Raw genomic sequence first — 23,891 nt, 5'->3', positions numbered from 1 at the left:
CTCCACTTGAGTCAGAGGAATTATTTTCCAATCCATTCCCAGACCTTACCAATGTTCAGCCATTCTTGGCATCGGATGAGGAGGAGGAGGTAGCAGTGGTCTGACAACAGTACCCAGATTGGCCCAAGGAGGGTGGTCCCCGCTGTTGCTACCTACTCCAAGATCTCTAATGTCAGTGGTGGGGAGGATGACGATGATAATGTGTCAATGGACGTAATGTGGGTGCCCACAAGAGAGGAAGAGGAGGGGAGTTCAGTGGAAGAGACAGAGCAGCAGATAGGAAGGAGAAGAAGGAGAAACAGGCAGAATTTGCAGTGCACAGGAGACAAAAAGCAGACTGCAAATGTATCTGGAGCGAGCAATCCACCATGCACGGTCATATCTTGCGCTGCCAGGACACCGGCACATGGCTCCACAGTGTGGGCTTTTTTTTTCTTCGTGTCAGCTGCTGACAATAGTGTTGCCATCTGCAGCCTGTGCTGTTAACGCATAGGTTGTGGTAAGCCCAACACTCACCTAGGGACGACTGCCTTAAGAAGGCACCTGGCCTCCCATCCCCGAGCCCAGTGGGAGCAACGCCGTTAGAACCCACAAAGCCACACTCCAGGAGCTCCACGTCCTGCCTATTCTCCTCCTCTCTCCTACCATTTGTCCTCCACTCCACCTTCCACCGTGCTGTTGTCGCGCTTATCTGGCAAAAGGCAGGCTTTCGTAGCCCAAATGTTCGAGCGTAAAAAGTTGATTAGACCAGATAACCCTCTTGCTCAACGGCTGACCGCTGGCTTGTCGAAACTGCTAGCCCACCAACTACTGCCATATAAACTGGTCGACTCTGAGGCATTTAGAAAATTTGTGACTATTGACACACCGCAATAGAAGGTCCCTGGAAGGAAATATTTCTCCCAGAAGGGCATCCCAGAGCCTTCACTCCACTGTACTGCAGTAAAATTGTTATCCACTGACCGCCTAATATACGGATGGAGTAGAGTTAACACTCCTGTTTTCTGAGATTTCTGAGTTGTGTTATCTAATCTAAGCAAACACCTTCAATTGCTTTTCAATGGCTTTTGTCTCAAGATAACGCGATGAGTTAAGAAATTTGAGTTAAGTGTTGGAGTGATAATATATTGTTCAGATAGCCAAAGGCTACAAAGCTCCTGTTTCTGGTCAAATAAAACTTAACATTTATTTCTATCAATAAAACTTATACAAAACAGGAGAAAGAAAAGAAAGAAAAACAGGAGACGTAACGGCATGACGTAGGACGTGCCGTGCTCCTGCTCCCTCCCCCTGTCTCATGGGTTGCGGCGCCCGAAAGCATGTGTGGATGCGAACGCTGAGCGTCTGAAACCCCCCGCTGTCTGCCACCGGAGGACCTGTGGTGAGTCGGCCGAGTGCTTCGGAGTGGCTGACGCAGCAGGGAAATGAGACCGCCTCCTTCTCCACGGAGCGTCTGAAACCCCCCGCTGTTTGCCACCGGAGGACCTGTGGTGAGTCGGCTGAGTGCTTCGGAGTGCTTCGGAGTGGCTGACGCAGCAGGGAAATGAGACCGCCTCCTTCTCCACGGACCTTGTGAGAATGATCGGGTGCTTAGGCATCGTTTTCAGCAGGGATCCCCTTGTACAGCAGTGGTCTGGCACAGAGGAAGAAAACGGAGCCGGACGCAAGAAGGCAAGCCCCCTTTACCTTGCTTGGGGTCAGCATGGTGCGGTCCCCTTCATCCCAGATCCGAATTCTCTGGTGACAGAAAGAATGAAGGTATTGGGCTTCTTGTCTCCGCTCTCTGTCTGAGCCGGTGCGCTGATGCGCTGACCTTTTGTAAATTTGGTAAAACCGGTCAGAGGGAGGAAAAGTGGATTTTTGGGGGACGCACTGCTACTTTAAGGGTAAGGATGTCTGAGGCCTAGCAACCGTGGGGCCCTACCCATAACACCTATAACACCTGTAAGACCTGGGAGCTGAATGCCAAGAGGAAAGAGTGAAGGGGTGAAGAAGGAAGGAAGGGGTGAAGGTGACGGAGAGAGGGGAGGAAGGTTATAAAGGGGAAAAAAAAAAAAAAAAACACAAAAAAAACGGGCTGATATTTTTTTGTGGAGAGGAGTCATTTTCGCCCCAAAAATTGATTTCTGTGGTATTGACTGGTTGGATGAACTGTTGAACATATGCTCCCATACGTGTAGAGATACACATGTAACCGGACGAAGGAAGGAATGGGGGGTTGGTTCATTGCTGGACATAAATTAATTATCTCCTTTTGTGGAGGAATCCTGGACTTGGTATATATATTGGCAGATTATACCTGGGAGAGATCAAGTAACGACTCCCTCCTTTAGTAGCGGATATTTAATTGCTAGTCAATTGTTGTGTATTGATATATCCTCATCCTTTTTTTCTCTCTTTTTCCTCTTTACTGGTTTGATCTCTGTCTGACTCCCCCCTTGTATTTGTCTAGCTACTTTGTGGTTTTTGGTGGTTGTGGTGGTGGGGCCTATACCCATGCCTCCAAAGGGGATAAACCGACGATCCGCTGGCACGGCTGGCTCCTCCTCGCCAGGGGGTGGGAGGGGCAGCACCGCCACAACTAGCCTGGAGAAATATCTTAGATCCCCCCCCAAAATCAAGAGCTCTCTGCGTGGGAACAAGGAAATGCAAAAGGATAGCAGTGAGGCGGCTGCTTTGGAGGAACACGGGAGGGTGGGGATGGGTCACGGAGAAGGGATGGAGGAAAGAATCAACCTGGTAGACAATAAGTTGCTGGAAATCCTGGGCGCAGTGCAAAAAACTAACCATAGCCTGGAGGATTTGACAACTAAAATTGCATCGGTACAGGTGGATCTTTCCTTCATAAAGGAGGATATGAATAAAGTTAGGGAGAAGGTGAAGGAGTTACAGATAACATCTGGAAGTATGAAAACTGATATAGAGGGTTTAAAGAAAAGAGTGGAAGGAATGGAAGAGGAAAAGAAAACTCTTTTAGAGAGAATTACAAAAATGGAAGATATGTCCAGGAGATCAAATATTAGAATAGTCGGATTCCCTGAGGGAGCAGAAGGTGAGGATACAGCAGGGTTTATACAACTGTGGCTGCAGGACAGCTTTAAAGATAAGGGTCTAACTAACCTGTTCTCAGTGGAAAGAGCCCATAGAATACCAGAGAGAACCCCTATAAAAGGGGCTCCCCCGAGGGCAATTCTAGCAAAAATACAAAATGATAGAGACAGGGACATAATAATGAGAACGAAACGAACGCTGCAGATATTAGAGTTTAACGGAAATAATATAGCGATTTACCCTGATTACTCAAGAGCCACCCAGATTAAGAGGCGTGAGTTTAAAGAAGTGAAGAAGAGACTAGCTGACGCCCAGATACAATATTCCCTGCTGTATCCCACTAAGCTACGTATAATATATCGTGAACAGGTCAGGTTTTTTGGTTCTCCAGAGGAGGTGGTGGAGTGGTTGGATGCAAAAGGAATAGGAACATGAAAGGCGCCAGACTGATTCATGGGACGGGGGGATCGGGGGTGGGAAGGGGTCGTGTGTAAGAGGTGGGGGAAATTCTCGATTTCTGCCGACCAGATAGTGGGGGAGGGGGGGGGGTGGGAGTAGGGTGGGAATGGTTGTCTTGGGAGATCTAATAGGATCCTAAGGTGAAGAAAAAGTTAGTGACTAATCTAAATGAGTAGTACGAATTGTATTATGACATGGAATGTAAGGGGCCTAGGAGATAGGGTCAAGAGGGTAATGGTTTTTGATACTGTCTCTAAACATCTCCCGGCGATTCGTAGGATTAATGGAGACACATAGTATAAAGGATAAAATAAGTCTGTTAAAGAAGAAATGGGCCCGGTATCAATACCACTCATGTTTTTCTACATACTCATCTGGAGTTAGCGTATATGTTCACCATAAAGTAGATTACCGTCCGATTGACGAGAAAATAGATGATAGGGGTAGATACGTATTTCTTCATTGTCAATGGAATGGTATTGTATGTATTCTGGCTTTTGTATATATACCTCCCCCATTTTCTCTAACGGTCATCCATAGGTTAGTGGAGTATGCAGAATCAAGAGGTAAATGCCCCATAGTAATCATGGGAGACTTAAATAACGTTATGAATGATGAGTTAGACAGATACTCTGTGATCCCAAAGGTTAAACAGATGACAGGGCGACAATTCAGTGCTGTGGAAAATATCGCAGGAACTATCCTTAATAGACGTTTGGAGATATCTTTATGACGATAAGCCAGGGTTCTCCTGTTTCAGTCGGGGAAATAAAATAATGTCCAGGATAGATTTGGCACTGGTGAGCTCAGAATTGGTACATAAAATCTCCAGCATGAAGTATGAAGTGAATAGTATCTCGGATCACTTCCCCTGTGTGTCTGCGGTTTAAAACAAATCTAAGACGGACAACCTGTGAGTTTCGTCTGAACCCTCATTGGTTGAACTTAATTAAGGAGGAAGAGGACATTAGAGGGAATATAGAGGAATTCTGGAAATATAATATAGGCTCAGCAGGCTCAGGGCATGTTTGGGATGCCTTTAAGGCATTTCTACGTGGTATTTTGATAAGTAAAATTAAGGGTCTGAAAAGGGGATTTGCAGACCAGGAGAGAAAGCTGACAGATAGGATAAAAGAAATAGAAGCAGAATTTGTGACTAAGAAAACCCCTGAATTGACAAGCCAGATGGATCAGGCTAAAAATACACTGAGGAATTATTTGAGTGATAAGGCACAACAAAAGGTTTTTTTTGAGGGGGAACGATACTTTAGAGAATCCGGGAAGTCGGGAAAACTGTTGTCCACACTTATACGGAATCAAAGGGGGGGTAATAGGATTCATGGTGTTGAGGGGAGAGCTGGGGGGATGGTATCCAGCCAGGGAGAGATGGAGCGAGAATTTGTGGAATACTACGCGGGCCTCTACTCCTCGGAGGGGGGGGGGGGGACCTGAAGAAATTAGAATCTTCATGGAGGGAGCTCCGATTCCCAGACTCTCGGATGAGGAGAGGGATTGGTTGAACGGCCCTATTGAAGTTGAGGAATTACGGGACACATTGAAAACTATCCAGGGGAATACCAGTCCTGGGTTGGATGGCCTACCCTTTGAGATATATAGAAGGTATGGAGAGGTCATTCTCCCAGTGTTAGTACAGGTCTTAAATGAATCAATGGATAGTGGCGAGCTCCCGCCCTCTCTCTCCGAGGCTGTAATAAGTTTGATAGCTAAAAAGGGGAAGGACGAGAAAAAGGTGGAGTCATATCGCCCCATCTCTCTCCTCAACACCGACTTTAAGATATGTGCTAAGTTGCTGGCAAACCGCTTAAAAAAAGTTATTGAGACATTAATACACCCAGATCAGACTGGTTTCGTACCCAAGCGTCAGGCGAGGACGAATATCAGACGGACATTGTTGAATATGCAGATGGCTGGGGAGGGTGCCCACTCCATCCTGTCTTTGGACGCTGAAAAAGCGTTTGACAGGGTGGAGTGGGCATACCTCTGGAGGGCTATGCATGAGTTCAATTTGGGGGAGAAATTTATTAAATGGGTACAGCTTTTATATAATAACTCGAAAGTTAGGGTTAGGATTAATGGAGTAATATCAGAGGCAATACCCCTGCAGAGGGGAACCCGTCAGGGGTGCCCACTCTCCCCACTATTGTTCGCTATATTTGTTGAGCCATTAGCTTGTAAGATCCGAGCAGATGGAAAAATTAGGGGATTTGGGGGAGATGGTGCACTGGATAAGATATGCCTATACGCTGACGATATCCTGTTTTTTGTGGATGGAGGAATATCAATGGTACAGCATCTGATGGAGGTAGTTAACCAGTTTGGCCATGTCTCCGGCTTTAAGGTGAACTGGACGAAGTCGGTGCTGCTTCCAATTGGTCAGGAAATTGGGCAGGAGGAAATTAACATTAAAGTCTTGAAACCTACGGAATCGTTTGAATACCTGGGAATAAAAGTTAGCTCAAGGATACAGGAGTATTTAGAACTCAATATTGAACCTCTATTAAAAAGGGTTAGGGAAAAAACAAGTGTCTGGCAAAAGCTGCTGATTCGACAAGTGGACCGAATAGCAATAATAAAGATGGTTTTATTACCACAGATTTTGTATGTTATCTCCTCGTGCCCAATTTGGATAGGTGACCATTTTTTTTAATGCATTAGAAGGTGCGATGAATGACCTTATCTGGGGAAGGAAAAGGGTTAGGTTGAAGCAGAAATACCTATGGCTGGGCGAGGAAGACGGAGGTCTGTCCATCCCATGCTTTCAGGGGCTATTACTTTGCATCACAGCTCCAGTGGCTAATGATGGAAGACGATAGACTTGCGACGCTTCCTGGAAAGGGAGCTGGGAACGCCCCGATACAACATCATTGGTACATTGGAAGCAGGAATTATAAAAATTAAGGGGAGGCAATGCCCAATTAATAAGATGGTACACTTAGTTTGGGTGAATATAAAAAAATTATTAGGAATAAAGCACACATTAAGGGTTTCGCCTATTTGGGGAAATATTAACTTAAAAGAATTTTTGAACTTTGAGGATTATTTGTTTTGGGAAAAAAAGGGTATTAGATTCGTGTCTCAAATAGTAGTGGAAGGAAAGTTGAAGACACTAGAGGAAATGGGCTTAAGTACAGATAAAGACTATTTCACATGGTTTAGATATAGCAGATTGAAACACGCTTTTGACAAAACGAAGAATAAAGAATACTTTATCATAATGCACTCAGATTTTGTTGATTTTTGCTATCAGGGAATAGGGAGTAAAGTTTCAATTTCACAGATTTATAAAAGGATAAAGAAGGGTTTGGGAGGGGTGATTAGATTCAACAGTGAAAAGAAATGGGCACAAGATGTGGCACCCTTAATTTTGGACTGGAGAAATATTTACAAAAATGTTAAAAGGAGCACAATATCCAGCGGTTTTCGATTGACGCAGTTCTTTATTCTTCACCGGACCTATGTTACCCCAAGGGTTAAGAGTAAGATGTATAAAACTGGAGGTGCAAAATGTTGGAAGTGTGGAGAGGAGGGGGCCGATTTCGCTCATTTGATCTGGTTCTGCCCGATTGTACAGGGGTATTGGTCGCATGTTTTTCAGTACCTTGAGAGAGAGACAGGGAAACCGGCCCCTTTTGAGATTAGTATTGCAGTCCTGGGAGACACTAGAAGAATTGGGGGGGACAGAAAAAGTGAAAGAAAATGGGAAAAAGGTCTGATGTTGGCACGAGTAGTCTTGGCCAGAGGATGGGGAGCTGACAGCCCGCCAAATGTGGCGGACTGGAAAAATTTATGTGAACGGGTGACAAGTTATGAGAAAGCCAGGCAGATGAAGCCATGAACAAATAAGGAAAAGTACAAGGGACGGAACTACAAGGTTTCTGAAGAGAGGTTACTGAAAGGAAAGGCCTTTTGGATACTCCCAAGACAACCAAAAAGGGGTGGAGGGGAGGGAGGGGAGGTTTTTCTTGGGGAAGGGAGGGGGGGGGGGGATGTTATATGAGGTTCTTTAAAAGTTAAATTGAACGGGGATAAATTATTGGAGTATGTCTTCGTAGTTTATAAAGGTGCATAACTTTATTGTTAAGATACCCGCTTGTAATTTATGATGGCATATAGATGTATTTTTGTAATGGTTGACTATGTTATGCTTTAATAAGAAGAAAATGATAAATAAATAAATATAATAAAAAAAAAAAAAAAAAAAAAAAAGTGTTGGAGTGCTAACCCTGCTACATCTGTACCTCCAGCCACATAATCACTTTTTCTTTTCTGTCCGGTAAATGCCTAATGTTTGGGGCCTTTACTCCACTGGCCTACAGTAAAATTGTTATCCACTGACCGCCTAATATACCCCCAGCCACATAATCACTTGTTCTTTTCTGTCCAGTAAATGCATAATGTTTGGTGCCTGTACTCCACTGGCCTGCAGTAAAATTGTTATCCACTGATCGCCTAATATACCTCCAGCCACATAATCACTTGTTCTTTTCTGTCAGGTAAATGCCTAATGTTTGGGGCCTGTACTCCCCTGGCCTACAGTAAAATTGTTATCCACTGACCGTCTAATATACCTCCAGCCATATATTTACTTGTTCTTTTCTGTCAGGTGAATGCATAAGTTTAGGGGCCTGTACTTCTCTGGAACTACAGTAAAATTGTTATTCAGTGAATGCCTGATGTTCCTCCAGCCACATAATCACTTGTTCTTTTCTGTCCGCTGAATGTCTAATGTTTGGGGCCTGTACTCCACTGGCCTGCAGTAAAATTGTTATCCACTGACCATCTAATATACCTCCAGCCACATAATTATTTGTTCTTTTCTGTCCGGTGAATGCATAATTTTGGGGGCTAGTACTCCCCTGGCCTACAGTAAAATTGTTATCCACTGACCGCCTAATATACGTACCTCCAGGAACATAATCACTTGTTCTTTTCTATCCGGTGAATGCCTAATGTTTGGGACCTGTGCTCTACTGGCTTGCAGTAATATTGTTATGCACTGGGGGGCCTGTACTTCACTGGAACTACAGTAAAATTGTTATTCAGTGAACGCCTAATGTTCCTCCAGCCCAAAAATCACTTGTTCTTTTCTGTCCAGTAAATGCATAATTTTTGGGGCCTGTACTCCCCTGGCCTACAGTAAAATTGCTATCTACTGACCATCTAATATACCTCCAGGCACATAATTACTTGTTCTTTTCTGTCCGGTGAATGCCTAATGTTTGGAGCCTGTACTCCACTAGCCTGCAGTAAAATTGTTATCCACTGATCGCCTAATATACCTCCAGCCGCATAATCACTTTTTCTTTTCTGTCAGGTGAATGCATAATTTTTGGGGCCTGTACTCCACTGGCCTATAGTGAAATTGTTATCCTCTGACCATCTAATATACCTCCAGCCACATATTTACTTGTTCTTTTCTGTCAGGGGAATGCATAATGTTTGGGGCCTGTACTCCACTGGCCTACAGTAAAATTGTTATGCACTGATTATCTAATATACCTCCAGCCACATAATTACTCGTTCTTTTCTGTCTGGTGAATGCCTAATGTTTGGGGCCTGTACTCCACTGGCCTGCAGTAAAATTGTTATCCACTGACTGTCTAATATACCTCCAGCCACATAATCAATTGTTCTTTTCTGTCAGGGGAATGCCTATTTTTTTGGGGCTGTACTCCTGTGGCCTAAAATCAAATTGTTCTAGGCTCCAGCAGGGCAAATTTTTGAGAGTTTCCCCATAAGACGCATAAAAATGGCCCCTGATTAAAATCCATATTTTTTGTGGGAATTTTTGCCATTTAAGTGTATGGGGCCCGCCGCGAACGCGTGGTTCACAAATATTTGATCGCGAACTCGCATTCGCGTTCATGGAACCTCCTGGCCAATGTTCGTCCATCACTATATTGATTTACCTGTGAAGGATTTAACAGCCAAAACTACAGCAACAGTGCTGTGGAAAAGCTTAATTCTGCCATATGGGTGTCTTGACAAGAATCTCACTGACCAAGGATCAGCATTCGAGTCTCAGTTGTTCTACGAATTTTGTGCTTTGTACAACTGCAAAAAACTGAGGACCACTGCATATCACCCACAGGGGAATGGCCTGTGCGAAAAGATGAACCAAACCCTGATCAATATGCTCAAGCCCGTACCACCTCACAAGAGACCCAAATGGCCTTTGCTTTTGCCTGAATTAGTGTACCTGTACAACAATACAACTCACTGCTCCACAGGGTACACTCCATACTACCATGTTTGGAAGACAGGGCCGTTTACCTGCAGACCTCGCCCTTGACATCCCTGTGCCGGACTCTGAACCACTCCTTCCCCAATCTGAGTGGGTCAAAGAGCATCAGAAGTGCTTAGAGGATGCCAGAGAAAAAGTGGACTCTAAAATAGAGAAAGCTCAGCAAAAACAGAACTTTGATCAACATGCACATGCTGAGCCCTTACAACCAGGACACAAGGTTTGGCTCAGAAACAATCACCCAGTAAGCAAGATGGACAGTCGCTGGGAATGTGAACCATACACATTCGTGGCTGTCCCCTCATTGGAGGTCTATGAGATCCAGAGAGTGGATAAAGGTACTCAGCGATTACACTGCAACAGTGTCATGGTCTTACCTTCTTGCTGTTCTCCTTCGTTTGACATGTGTTGGCGGCCATCTTGGTTTCTGGGTTTCTTGTAGCCTCCCACCCTGCGGCTTCTCCTTCCCACTGGGAGGAGCTGGATGCCTAGCTCATATATATAGGAGGTCTGTGGCTTCAGTTCCTTGCTTGGTCCTCCTGTGTTCACATGCTTCTAAGACTGCTGCTGCTTCTGGTTCCTGATCCTGGCTTCGTCTGACTACCCTGCTGGTTCCTGATCCAGGCTTCGTCTGACTACCCTGCTGGTTCCTGATCCAGGCTTCGTCTGACTACCCTTCTGGTTCCTGACCTCTGGCTTCGCAAGACCCTGCTTCGGTTTAGCCATCCGTTTGGACTTTTGCCTCACAGCTTGATTTTCAATAAAGCCTTCTTATTTCCACTTATCTCTTGTTGTACGTCTGGTTCATGGTTCCATGACATTAGGACCAAGCCATGAATTCTGACGGTACAGGGCCATCCTCGCTACCTACGCTGGTTGCCAGACTTGATCAGCAGGATCACCTGTTGGGTCGGTTCGCTGTGGCGTTGCAAACCCTGCTTGAACGCACGGCTCATTTAGCTTCCGTTGCCGATGGGTCGGTTGTCGCTCCTGGGCCCGCTCCTACTGCCGCTCCGGTTGTTGCGCCAGAGTCTACCCCGACACCTGTTGCTGCGCCTGCGGTGTTTCGGGGTATGACCGGTTCTGCCCCCCTTCCACAGCGCTTTGGGGGAGAGCCAACTCAGTGCCGAGGTTTCCTTAACCAGGTGGGCATTTATTTCGAGTTGCTGCCACATGCCTTTCCTACTGAGAGATCAAAGGTGGGCTTCTTGATCTCGCTGCTCTCGGACAAGGCCTTGGCCTGGGCCAGCCCTTTATGGGAGAACAACAATCCGGTGGTTGCCGAGTTTTCCGGTTTTGTTGCTTCTCTTCGGAAGGTATTCGATGTGCCGGCTCGTGCTGCCTCTGCTGCGAAGCTCCTTATGTCCATCAGACAGGGTTCACGATCCGTAGCTGAATACGCCATTGAGTTTCGTACCCTGGCAGCAGAGGTGGGCTGGAATAATGAGGCTCTGGTCGCTGCTTTCTCTCATGGTCTCTCGGATGCCTTGAAGGATGAGGTTGCAGCTAAGGACCTACCAGTGGAGCTCGAGTCTCTTATTTCTTTCCTGATTTTGATTGACACCAGACTCAGGGAGAGACCTTCCTTTAAGGAGAGCCTGCGGAGGTCTTCTAACAGATTGGCGCCTACGTTTGCTGTCCCACCCGTGCCTCCCTCTCCTCCCACGCCTCCTGGGGATGACTTGTCTGGGGGTGAACCCATGCAGCTGGGGTTTGCTCGCCTGTCCGAGGGGGTGAGGGCACTCCGGAGACGCGAGGGCCGATGCATGTACTGTGGTCTCGGTGGGCATTTTCGGTTGGCATGCCCGAACCGTCCGGGAAACGCTCGCACCTGAGATCCTGTCGGGGGCAGATCTTGGGTGGAGTCTCCTCGTCCCCGGTTTACCGTGTTGACAAACCACTGATTACTGTTGTCCTCTCCTGGGTCGGGGGCTCGGTGACGACCCAGGCGTTGGTGGACTCTGGTGCTGGTGGTTTGTTCATTGATAGTGTGTTCGCTGCCGCCAATTCCATTCCTCTGCAGCCTCGAGGTTCCCCACTGGCTCTTGAGGCGATAGACGGCAGACCCCTTCTGCCGCCACACGTGACTCATGAGACCCTTCCAGTGGGGATGGCCATTGGTGCCGTTCACAGAGAGTCGGTCTGTCTCCAGGTTATTTCGTCTCCACACTACTCGGTGGTCTTGGGGTACCCCTGGCTCCAGAAGCATAATCCGACTTTCGATTGGAGATCGGCCGAGATCCTCTCGTGGTCACCGCAGTGTGGGGCTAGTTGCATCCATGGGTCTGTCAAGTTGCTGTGTACTTCCTCGGACTCTCTGTTGCCTCCTGAATACGAGGAGTATCGGGATGTATTCGATAAGGTGCGTGCGGTTGCCCTACCTCCGCACCGCCCATACGATTGTGCCATAGAGTTACAATCTGGTGCCGTTCCTCCTCGTGGCAAGGTCTATCCACTGTCGGTAGCGGAGAATGAGGCCATGGAGGAGTACGTGAGGGAGGCGCTTTCACGCGGACACATTCGCAAATCCTCGTCCCCGGCAGTGGCTGGATTTTTCTTTGTGAAAAAGAAGGGCGGTGAGTTGAGGCCTTGCATCGATTACAGGGGTCTCAATCGCATCACGATCAAGAACGCTTACCCGATACCCTTGATTTCCGAGCTGTTCGATCGCCTCAAAGGGGCCACGGTCTTTACCAAACTCGACCTGAGGGCGGCATATAACCTGGTAAGGATCAAGGCGGGCGATGAGTGGAAGACCGCGTTTAACACCAGGACCGGTCATTATGAATCCTTGGTTATGCCCTTTGGGTTGTGCAATGCGCCCGCAGTCTTCCAGGAATTCATCAACGATGTTTTCCGTGACCTGTTGCAGCAGTGTGTGGTGGTCTATTTGGATGACATCTTGGTATATTCTGAATCCATGGAGGCCCACATTCTGGATGTCAGACGAGTGTTGCAACGGTTACGAGAGAACAAGCTGTTCGGTAAGCTTGAGAAATGCGAATTTCACCGATCCCAGGTAACCTTCTTAGGTTACATCATTTCCGCTGAGGGGTTCTCCATGGATCCTGAGAAGGTTTCGGCTGTCTTACAGTGGCCCCAGCCCAGTGGTCTTCGTGCCCTGCAGCGCTTTTTGGGCTTCGCCAATTATTATCGGAAGTTCATCAGGGACTTTTCCATGCTAGCCAAGCCTCTCACGGATCTGACCAGGAAGGGCAGTAATCCCCAGGTCTGGCCGCTCGAGGCCATCCGAGCTTTTGAGGCTCTAAAGTCCGCCTTTGTGTCGGCTCCGATTCTGTCGCATCCCAACCCTGGGTTGCCTTTTGTCTTCGAGGTGGACGCGTCTGAGACGGGAGTAGGCGCCCTTCTGTCTCAGCGTAGAACACCAGAGGGTCCTCTGCTTCCTTGTGGGTTTTACTCCCGGAAACTGTCTTCCGCGGAGTGCAACTATCAGATTGGTGACAGGGAGTTATTGGCCATCGTGCAGGCCCTTAAAGAATGGAGGCACTTGCTCGAGGGCTCGGTGGTTCCGGTTCTCATCCTGACGGACCACAAGAATCTGACCTACCTCTCTGAGGCCAAGAGATTGACACCACGTCAGGCCAGATGGGCTCTGTTCTTGTCACGTTTTAATTACGTGGTCTCCTACCTACCCGGTTCCAAGAACATCAGAGCGGATGCCTTATCACGGCAGTACTCCGAGCTGTCCGGGGAGGAGTCGATTCCGACTTCGGTCATACCTTTTTTATCCTTCCTTTTTGTGCCTGAACTTCATGGACTCCAAACTTCAACTATACCCCATGTGGATAACAAATAACTTTACTACCTCATGTGCATTGCAATTGACTTTTTGCATTATATGTTCCCGTTTTGCAACGTGACAAGTAAGCACCCAAAGAATAGACTCAAACGTATACTTGAGCTCTTTGTGATTTCTACTGTGATATTTTTGCACTGACATTTTAAAGTTTTAGCAAAGTTTAAGCACCTTATCCCATTGTATGGACTCTTTCACGAGTACAATGTGACCTCTTTTGCACTCTAAATGGCCTCTGGACTTTATATTGGTAGTCAGATAGCGTTTTGCTTTATTACTCATACGGACTGCCTCTGAGCACTTAAAAGTACTATTGGTCCTGTATTTCTCTTGTGTTAGCTAGAAAGCCTAGGTATGATATTGTAATGTATTGTTGCTACACAGGTAGGACCAAGTGGTAAAGTCACAAGCAGGTCTAACACTTTGTAAGGGTAACCCGCTGCTAATCTGTGTGTTTTGAGGAAATAGTCCTCATGAAAATATGGGAGGAAACTGATCACTCCTCCTAGTTTGGTGTGCCCTAAGGATTTAGGCCTCGCCTTATGGACATAAATGTGTAGCTAGCAGACCTTGTTGCCGGAAGGGAATACCGGATAGTGCCACCCTTTTATTTGCTGGTGTTTCATTGCATAGTGGTGGGACTACAGAGTAAAGACACCCCCGTGCTCTCTTTGGTGTTAACGGCCGTGATACCTAAAAGTCAGTCAGTAATGAGCTCTTAGTGCACACCTGTTTGGTTCTCTGGTTATACCTGAGAGAGAGAAAATGTTCTTAGACATCCTACTCATACGAGAAACCTTGTGGTAGCCGTTACTATACCAGTTTAGTAACTGTATATATATTCTTATGCAGCACTTTAACTTCCCTTGGGTACCCTTGGAGCTTACTCTAGGCACAAGCCGAGGGCGGCTTACCTCTTAAGTAAGGCGGAATGTAACGACCCTAAGTGGCATTACCACTCCTACACCCTGCTTCTGTCTGTATCTGCAATAACCATGTCATCTTATGCCTTTATTTCAGGTCCTCCATGTAGTGTGCATTTCTTCTTATGCATTTGTAATGTTAATGCAATAATCTGGTTCCCCAGCGGGTGGCAGCAGACTTGGCAGTGCTACTCTACAGAGAGTGGAACCTGGCTTTCCAGCTCTCTTATACTCTCCTCCAAGGAGCAAGTACAATCTTGGTAGAACCAGTTAGGTCCTATACTCCGTGCTATAGGGAGAAATGCAGATGCTTGTCCCTGGTGGGACTGAGCTCTCCCTCAAATCCAGCTAGGACAAGAAGTTCCTAGGATCATTGTCGGAGACAGACTTAGTACAACAGAATCCAACAGAAAGGAAAGCATTACCATTTAATATTGCTGACATAGCATTGCTGAGAAAGTTACAGCATAGCAGAGCTGAGAGAGTAAGCTACAGATTCAGCAGATATAAGTTTGTTTTGCAGAAGTTGTTTGCCTGCCAAAGTCCTGCTAAAACCTGTTGGGAACCAAGACAAGTTCTGTGGATTGTTAGGACTATCGTTTATGCAAAGTAAAGCAACTGTTGAACTTCCATACAACCAAGTCTGGACTTAACTTTATTGCATCGCTTTTGACGACCATGTCTGGGATCCAACCATATCCAGGTAAGGAGCACCGTGACACATGCAACACAACACCTTCAGGGATATTGTGGGCACTTCTACACCACCCTGGCAATCTTACACCTGGGTACCAACACTACCATCTACAAAGTGGAGTCCATGTCCTCGCTGCTTAACTGTAACTGGCGTCACGTTTACTTGCTCTATAAGAGAGACATATTTCGTAGAATCCTCCTAAGGGGCAAGGGATCCCCCAGACGCTGAACCCGGCCGTTGCAAATTTCTCTGGTAGTACCGAAAAACGCCAATAAATGCTGTCACCACATATAACTGCAGAAGTGAACTGCGTATATATTTCTCTTTTTGCACAGAAATAGGCCAGTAAACACTTTTAGTGTAAATAACTGCAAAGGTGAACTGCATATATATTTCTATTTTTGTACTGAAAAAGGCCAATAAACGCTATCACCACATATACCTGCAGAAGTGAACTGCGTATATATTTTTCTTTTTGCACAGAAATTGGCCAGTAAACACTTTTAGTGCAAATAACGGAAAAAGTGAACTGCGTATATATTTCTCTGGTAGTACTGAAATAGGCCAATAAACACTATCACCACATATAACTGCAGAAGTGAAATGCGTATATATTTCTCTTTTTGTACTGAAATAGGCCAATAAATGCTTTCACTACATATAACTGCAGAAGTGAAATGATTATATATTTCTCTTTTTGCACAGAAATTGGCCAGTAAACGCTTTTAGTGCAAATAACGGAAAAAGTAAACTGCGCATATATTTCTCTGGTAGTATTGAAATACGCCAATAAACACTATCACCACATATAACTGCAGAAGTGAACGGCGTATACAGTCAGGTCCATAAATATTGGGACATCGACACAATTCTAACATTTATGGCTCTATACACCACCACAATGGATTTGAAATTAAACGAACAAGATACGCTTTAACTGCAGACTGTCAGCTTTAATTTAAGGGTATTTACATCCAAATCAGGTAAACGGTGCAGGAATTACAACAGTTTGCATATGTGCCTCCCACTTGTTAAGGAACCAAAAGTAATAGGACAAAATAAATCAAACTTTCACTTTTTAATACTTGGTTGCAAATCCTTTGCAGTCAATTACAGCCTGAAGTCTGGAACGCATAGACATCACCAGACGCTGGGTTTCATCCCTGGTGATGCTCTTCCAGGCCCCTACTGCAACTGTCTACATTTCCTGCTGGTTCTTGGGGCATTTTCCCTTCAGTTTTGTCTTCAGCAAGTGAAATGCATGCTCAATCGGATTCAGGTCAGGTGATTGACTTGGCCATTGCATAACATTCCACTTCTTTCCCTTAAAAAACTCTTTGGTTGCTTTTGCAGTATGCTTTGGGTCATTGTCCATCTGCACTGTGAAGCGCCGTCCAATGAGTTCTGAAGCATTTGGCTGAATATGAGCGGATAATATTACCTGAAACACTTCAGAATTCATCCTGCTGCTTTTGTCAACAGTCATATCATCAATAAATACAAGAGGACCAGTTCTATTGGCAGCCATACATGCCCACGCCATGACACTACCACCACCATGCTTCACTGATGAGGTGGTATGCTTAGGATCATGAGCAGTTCCTTTCCTTCTCCATACTCTTCTCTTCCCATCACTCTGGTACAAGTTGATCTTGGTCTCATCTGTCCATAGAATGTTGTTCCAGAACTGTGAAGGCTTTTTTAGATGTTGTTTGGCAAACTCTAATCTGGCCCTCCTGTTTTTGAGGCTCACAAATGGTTTACATCTTGTGGTGAACCCTCTGTATTCACTCTGGTGTATGACACACATACACCTACCTCCTGAAGAGTGCTTTTGATCTGACCAACTGTTGTGAAGGGTGTTTTCTTCACCAGGGAAAGAATTCTATCACGACCGACGTGCCTATCACATACGTGACACGAAGGGAGGGAAAGAGGAAAGCCCTGTCCAAGGGAGAGGGAAAGGTGGTGACCCCTATCTCACCTTGAGGCTGGCACCTGACTGCCCTGATGTCCCTAGACGGGTTCCTCACCCGTACGCCGATCACGTGCCTAAAACCCTGGCTTTCCCTAAGCTGAGCCCTAGATAGTGAATAGGGCGGTGGGAACACTAGTCCGCACCACTAGCTCTAAAGGAAAACACCAAGGGGAGGACAGACAATACAGACTAAACATATAATCCCAGGTGGGCGACAACAGAGGACAACAAAAAGCCCAACAGGGTTCCGGAGGAAAACACTCTGGAACAACAACAGGATTCACAGCTCCAGTGGGTCAGTATAGAAGTCCAGGCAGGAAGCTCTATATCTGGCAACCAGAGAAGTGGGAGAGGAGAATATAAGGAGGTTGGGAGTGACAGACAAGAAACAGCTGAGGAGGAGAGGCTACGGATCCCTGAGTGAGACAAAAAGGATTGCAAGGCAAACACAGAAAACTATCATTAAGAAACAACGTGATCTTTAGACCTAGAGCGCGCGACCACCTGCTGCAACTTCCTGACCCCGGGTATAACGGAGTCAGACGTAGCTCTTGACTCCCTCGTGACAAATTCTTCGGTCATCCACCACAGTTGTTTTCCGTGGTCTTCCAGGTCTTTTGGTGTTGCTGAGCTCACCGGTGCGTTTATTCTTTTTAAGAATGTTCCAAACAGTTGTTTTGGCCAGGCCTAATGTTTTTGCTATCTCTCTGATGGGTTTGTTTTGTTTTTTTCAGCCTAATGATGGCTTTCTTCACTGATAGTGACAGCTCTTTGGATCTCATCTTGAGAGTTGACAGCAACAGATTCCAAATGCAAATAGCACACTTGAAATGAACTATGGACCTTTTATCTGCTCATTGTAATTGGGATAATGAGCGAATAACACACACCTGGCCATGGAACAGCTGAGAAGCAATTGTCCCATTACTTTTGGTCCCTTACCAAGTGGGAGGCACATATGCAAACTGTTGTAATTCCTACACCGTTCACCTGATTTGGATGTAAATACTCTCAAATTAAAGCTGACAGTCTGCAGTTAAAACACATCTTGTTCGTTTCATTTCAAATCCATTGTAGTGGTGTATAGAGCCAAAAATTTTAGAATTGTGTCAATGTCCCAATATTTATGGACCTGACTGTATATTTCTCTTTTTGCACAGAAATACCTGTAGGCCAGTAAACGCTTTAAGTACAAATAACTGCAAAAGTGAACTGCGTATATATTTCTCTTTTTGCACAGAAGTAGGCCAGTAAACGCTTTTAGTGCAAATAACGGAAAAAGTAAAGGGTATATACAGTACAGACCAAAAGTTTGGACACACCTTCTCATTCAAAGAGTTTTCTTTATTTTCATGACTATGAAAATTGTAGATTCACACTGAAGGCATCAAAAGGCTTCAAAGTAGCCACCTTTTGCTTTGATTACTGCTTTGCACACTCTTGGCATTCTCTTGATGAGCTTCAAGAGGTAGTCACCTGAAATGGTCTTCCAACAGTCTTGAAGGAGTTCCCAGAGATGCTTAGCACTTGTTGGCCCTTTTGCCTTCACTCTGCGGTCCAGCTCACCCCAAACCATTTTGATTGGGTTCAGGTCCGGTGACTGTGGAGGCCAGGTCATCTGGCGCAGCACCCTATCACTCTCCTTCATGGTCAAATAGCCCTTACACAGCCTGGAGGTGTGTTTGGGGTCATTGTCCTGTTGAAAAATAAATGATGGTCCAACTAAACGCAAACCGGATGGAATAGCATGCCGCTGCAAGATGCTGTGGTAGCCATGCTGGTTCAGTATGCCTTCATTTTGAATAAATCCCCAACAGTGTCACCAGCAAAGCACCCCCACACCATCACACCTCCTCCTCCATGCTTCACGGTGGGAACCAGGCATGTAGAGTCCATCCGTTCACCTTTTCTGCGTCGCACAAAGACACGGTGGTTGGAACCAAAGATCTCAAATTTGGACTCATCAGACCAAAGCACAGATTTCCACTGGTCTAATGTCCATTCCTTGTGTTCTTTAGCCCAAACAAGTCTCTTCTGCTTGTTGCCTATCCTTAGCAGTGGTTTCCTAGCAGATATTCTACCATGAAGGCCTGATTCACACAGTCTCCTCTTAACAGTTGTTCTAGAGATGTGTCTGCTGCTAGAACTCTGTGTGGCATTGACCTGGTCTCTAATCTGAGCTGCTGTTAACCTGCGATTTCTGAGGCTGGTGACTCGGATGAACTTATCCTCCGCAGCAGAGGTGACTCTTGGTCTTCCTTTCCTGGGGCGGTCCGCATGTGAGCCAGTTTCTTTGTAGCGCTTGATGGTTTTTGTGACTGCACTTGGGGACACTTTCAAAGTTTTCCCAATTTTTCGGATTGACTGACCTTCATTTCTTAAAGTAATGATGGCCACTCGTTTTTTCTTTACTTAGCTGCTTTTTTTCTTGCCATAATACAAATTCTAACAGTCTATTCAGTAGGACTATCAGCTGTGTATCCACCTGACTTCTCCACAACGCAACTGATGGTCCCAACCCCTTTTATAAGGCAAGAAATCCCACTTATTAAACCTGACAGGGCACACCTGTGCAGTGAAGACCATTTCAGGTGACTACCTCTTGAAGCTCATCAAGAGAATGCCAAGAGTGTGCCAAGCAGTAATCAAAGCAAAAGGTGGCTACTTTGAAGAACCTAGAATATGACATATTTTCAGTTTCACACTTTTTTGTTATGTATATAATTCCACATGTGTTAATTCATAGTTTTGATGCCTTCAGTGTGAATCTACAATTTTCATAGTCATGAAAATAAAGAAAACTCTTTGAATGAGAAGGTGTGTCCAAACTTTGGTCTGTACTGTATCTCTATTTTTGTACTGAAATAGCCCAATAAACACTATCACCACATATAACTGCAGAAGTGAAATGTGTATATATATTTTTTTTCTGTACTGAAATAGGCCACTAAACGCTTTTGCCACAAATAACTGCAACAGTAAAGTGCGTGTATATTTTTCTTTTTGTACTAAAATAGACCACTAAAGGCTTTTCAACATAGCACTTGCGCCCCAATAACAAGAACAAATTGCTGGAATGACAGAGCTGTATAATGGCTATTTAGATCCCCAAATAATCTTTTCCTGCACTTGTACATCGCTTTTCTAGCACTGTCCCTAGTGCTTTCTGACATCTCTCCCTGCACTAATATGCTGTGAAGTGATTCCTCCTATCCTTTCTCTGCACTTTTAAATCGTTTTTAAGTTTTTTTTTCACAATGAGTTTTTTTCTATTGCTCTCCCTAACACCTTCTCACGTCTGTCCCTGCACTCAGAATGCTGGAAAATGTCTGAATCTAAGATGGCCACCGTATTTATAGGGCTGTGACATCACAGGGCTGGCTGTAATGGAGAAAAAGAAAAGAAATGAAAGGGTGTGTCCGAACTGCATATTACAAAAAACCTGAATGGAGTGGTTGTCAAATGTGAATCAACTGGATTCTATGCAGGGACTTCTGTAGGAGGTATGGAGGTATGGAGGTAGCAGTCACACCCAGCTCCTGAGGCCTGGGGGTGCCCAAGGACACCCCTTCCATAAAAGATGATACTAGTATTATCAATGGTACCTGGTAGATGAGGCCCTGGTAAAGACTTTGCGCTGTGGCCCAGAAGATTTACATTGTGTCACATAAAGAAGTTACTGTACCTTGAAATAAAAGATCCCGGCATAGGCTTTGTCAAAAGATTGATTTGATGGAACCACACGGAAGAGGCAATCTTGATTTAATGTGAGACATGCGACGGAGGCGAGGAGCCAACAGTCATCTGTGTAAAGAAAGAGTTAAAGGTCAAAGGGAATGTCTTATGTATTTCATTTTAGTTTCCAATAATTTGGAGTAAGTCTGTAAAACAGCAATAATGAATGAGTTCTTTTTTTTTACCCCTTCACAACATCCGCCATATATGTACAGGGGTCTTTAATGATGGAGCGAGCACCATAACTAGTGGGTGCCTGCTGCTTCATACAGCAGACACGTGCGGCTGTCAGCAACTATCAGTAATGCCTATTGCGGACATTTACCCCCTCAGATGCCATGGTCAAATGTGACCACGGCATCTAAGAAGCCAGAAACCCTGAAGTGTGCTTTTTACGGGCTGCAGAGATCGGGGAGAAGGTGTTTATTCAAAGAAATGAGCCTGTATTAGGCTACTTTCACACCAGTGTTTTTGCTGGATCTGTCATCGATCAGCAAAAACGCTTCCATTCTGATAATACAACCGTCTGCATCCGTTATGAACGGATCCGGTTGTATTGTCTATAAAATAAACATGAACACTAATGAAAGACAATGGGCGACGGATCCGTTATCTATTGTGTCTGAGAAAACCGATCCGTCCCATTGACTTACATTGTGTGTCAGAGCGGATCCATCTTGCTACGCACATCGCGGACAGAAAAATTATGCTTGCAGCTGAATGCATTCTGGTGCATTATGTTTTGTTCAGTTCAGTTTTGTCCCCATTGACAATGAATGGGGACAAAATGAAAACGTTTTCCCCCATCATTGAGATCCTATGACAGATCTCAATAACGGAAAGGGAAAGCGCAAGAGTGAAAGTCGCCTTAGGCTTCCAGGCTCACTACGTGTATATTACAGTTCAGGCCAGTCGGTGGCAGCGCTAAACTGTAATATAACTATTTTTGTATAGGATAATGGAGAAAATTCCATTACCCTAGACAAATTGCAATCTGATGATTGTGTGTTGCGGTCCACTTGGAGACCTAATAAAAGTTTTTTTTTTTTATAATAATATAATTTTTATATAAAAAATATAAAAACATAAATAAAAAATTATATAAAAATTTTAATAATTCCTCTTCACCCAAAATCAAAATACTTAATAAAAAAGTCAACATTGCCACGTGCTAAAACACCCGTACTATTAAAATATATAAAACTTGTCCCATACGGTGAATGGCATAACGGAAAATAAAATAAAAATGGCCAATTCGATTCGGCCGGCTCACTGAATTTTTCGGAAAAAATTTGGTTCGATCAAATTTATTTGTGGTGAATCGCTGTAGAGAGCCTTTATAGTGGTGTAGAACACTGTGCTTTGCAGTAACACGCATAGGGAGTCTGTTGTGGTAGTGAAATAGTACTGTGAGCCTGTATGACATGCAGATGACAGGCGTCACTCTTAGAATCACTGCACACTTCACTTATTTGGACAGTTACGGGGCCAAAACTGACCAAATCACTTAAGTGTAAACTCAGCCTTACAGGTTATTGTTAGTGCCAAAAAGAAGCGCACTCCTTTTACACCAGTGTTTCCCAACCAGTGTGCCTCCAGCCTTTGGCTGTGCGGACATGCTGGGAGTTGTAGTTTTGCAACAGCTGTTGCAACACTGTTTTACACCATCGGCAGCTGATTCTACATAGAGGGGCTGAAAGTCTTTTTCTAAACAAGCTACACAGTATAGCATAATTACACATAATCCAACACCAATACACATTTAACTCAAACTGGTCATCATGTCATGCAGGCCTTGCAGCTGTTACATAGACAGGATCAGTTGTGCGTCAAATTTTTCCTTCCTTCTGACAGATCAGTAGAATGGTCAAATAAATGATGATTTTAGCCAGGCCGAAGGGCAAAATAGTGGCCCAGTCATGAAGTGGGGAGGGTGGGAACAGCATGACATAGTGGTGACCACAGAGTGGCCTAATGACAGAGTCTGGAGGTGGCAGCAGCATCAGGAGGCCACAGAGTGGCAAGGTGACATAGTGTGGAGGTGGCAGCAGCATCAGGAGACCACAGAGTGGCAAGGTGACATAGTGTGGAGGTGGCAGCAGCATCAGGAGACCACAGAGTGGCAAGGTGACATAGTGTGGAGGTGGCAGCAGCATCAGGAGACCACAGAGTGGCAAGGTGACATAGTGTGGAGGTGACAGCAGAATCAGGAGACCACAGATTGACCCGGTGACAGAGTGGGGAGGTGGGTGGCAGTACCTGTACCAGCTGAAGATGGTGGGTGAAAGAAGGAGCACTTGGCATCAGATGTGTGGCATCAGGCAGGTGGCAGCATCAGAATAGTAGCTGAGGCAGGTAGCCAGAAGAAACAGTCTCTTTTTTTCAAAGTGTTGGTGTTGCACCATGGATGATCTAATCTGATGCATCAGGCATTGGTTGGTGGAAATCTTGGCTGATCCACGCCTGATTCATCTTGACAAAGGTCAGTCTCTCCACATTTTGGGTGGACAGGTGAATTCTTCTTGGGGTTTCTATGGCCCCCGCCGCACTAAACACCTGCTCTGATGCCACACTACTGGCCAGGCAGGACAGCTTTTCCAGGCAAACTCTGCCAGTGCGGCCACAATTACAGTTTGGCTGCCTACTAGTCCAGTGGATCTTCAATGTGGGGTGGTAGGGTGCTATCCAAATATGCCACCACCTGTTGGTTCTCCTGTCAGTGGCGTACCGCCAATATAGGCAGGGTACGCCACTGCTATGGGGCCCGCGGCACAGGGGGGCCTGGAGCGCTCGGAAGGCCCCGCCCCTTCCAACTGCACTCACTGCAAGCTCAGCTTGGCACAGAGGTGGTCCGGCTCCCAGCGCCGCCAATAACAACTGGCCCGCCCCCCCCCCCCTTCCCGAGTTCTTACTGGCTCTGCACGCTCCTTAGTACCCAGCCTGGCTGCACGCTTCCTCGGCTTTTG

General features: G+C 45.6%; 1 protein-coding gene across 1 annotated transcript in view; it reads right to left on the bottom strand.

The window, feature by feature from the left end:
• LOC122939504 (calpain-2 catalytic subunit-like) overlaps window positions 1-23,891 on the bottom strand; it is a 100,734-nt gene that overhangs the window by 55,095 nt on the left and 21,748 nt on the right. The window contains exon 3 of the mRNA XM_044295571.1: window positions 20,876-20,994. The gene's annotated coding sequence lies outside the window, so the exon portion shown is untranslated. The remainder of the gene's footprint in view (window positions 1-20,875; window positions 20,995-23,891) is intronic.

The sequence above is a fragment of the Bufo gargarizans genome, chromosome 5 (genome assembly GCF_014858855.1).
Source record: "Bufo gargarizans isolate SCDJY-AF-19 chromosome 5, ASM1485885v1, whole genome shotgun sequence".
NCBI lineage: Eukaryota > Metazoa > Chordata > Amphibia > Anura > Bufonidae > Bufo > Bufo gargarizans.
Note: the sequence above shows the minus strand (reverse complement) of the source record. Positions and strands in the feature narration are given on the sequence as shown.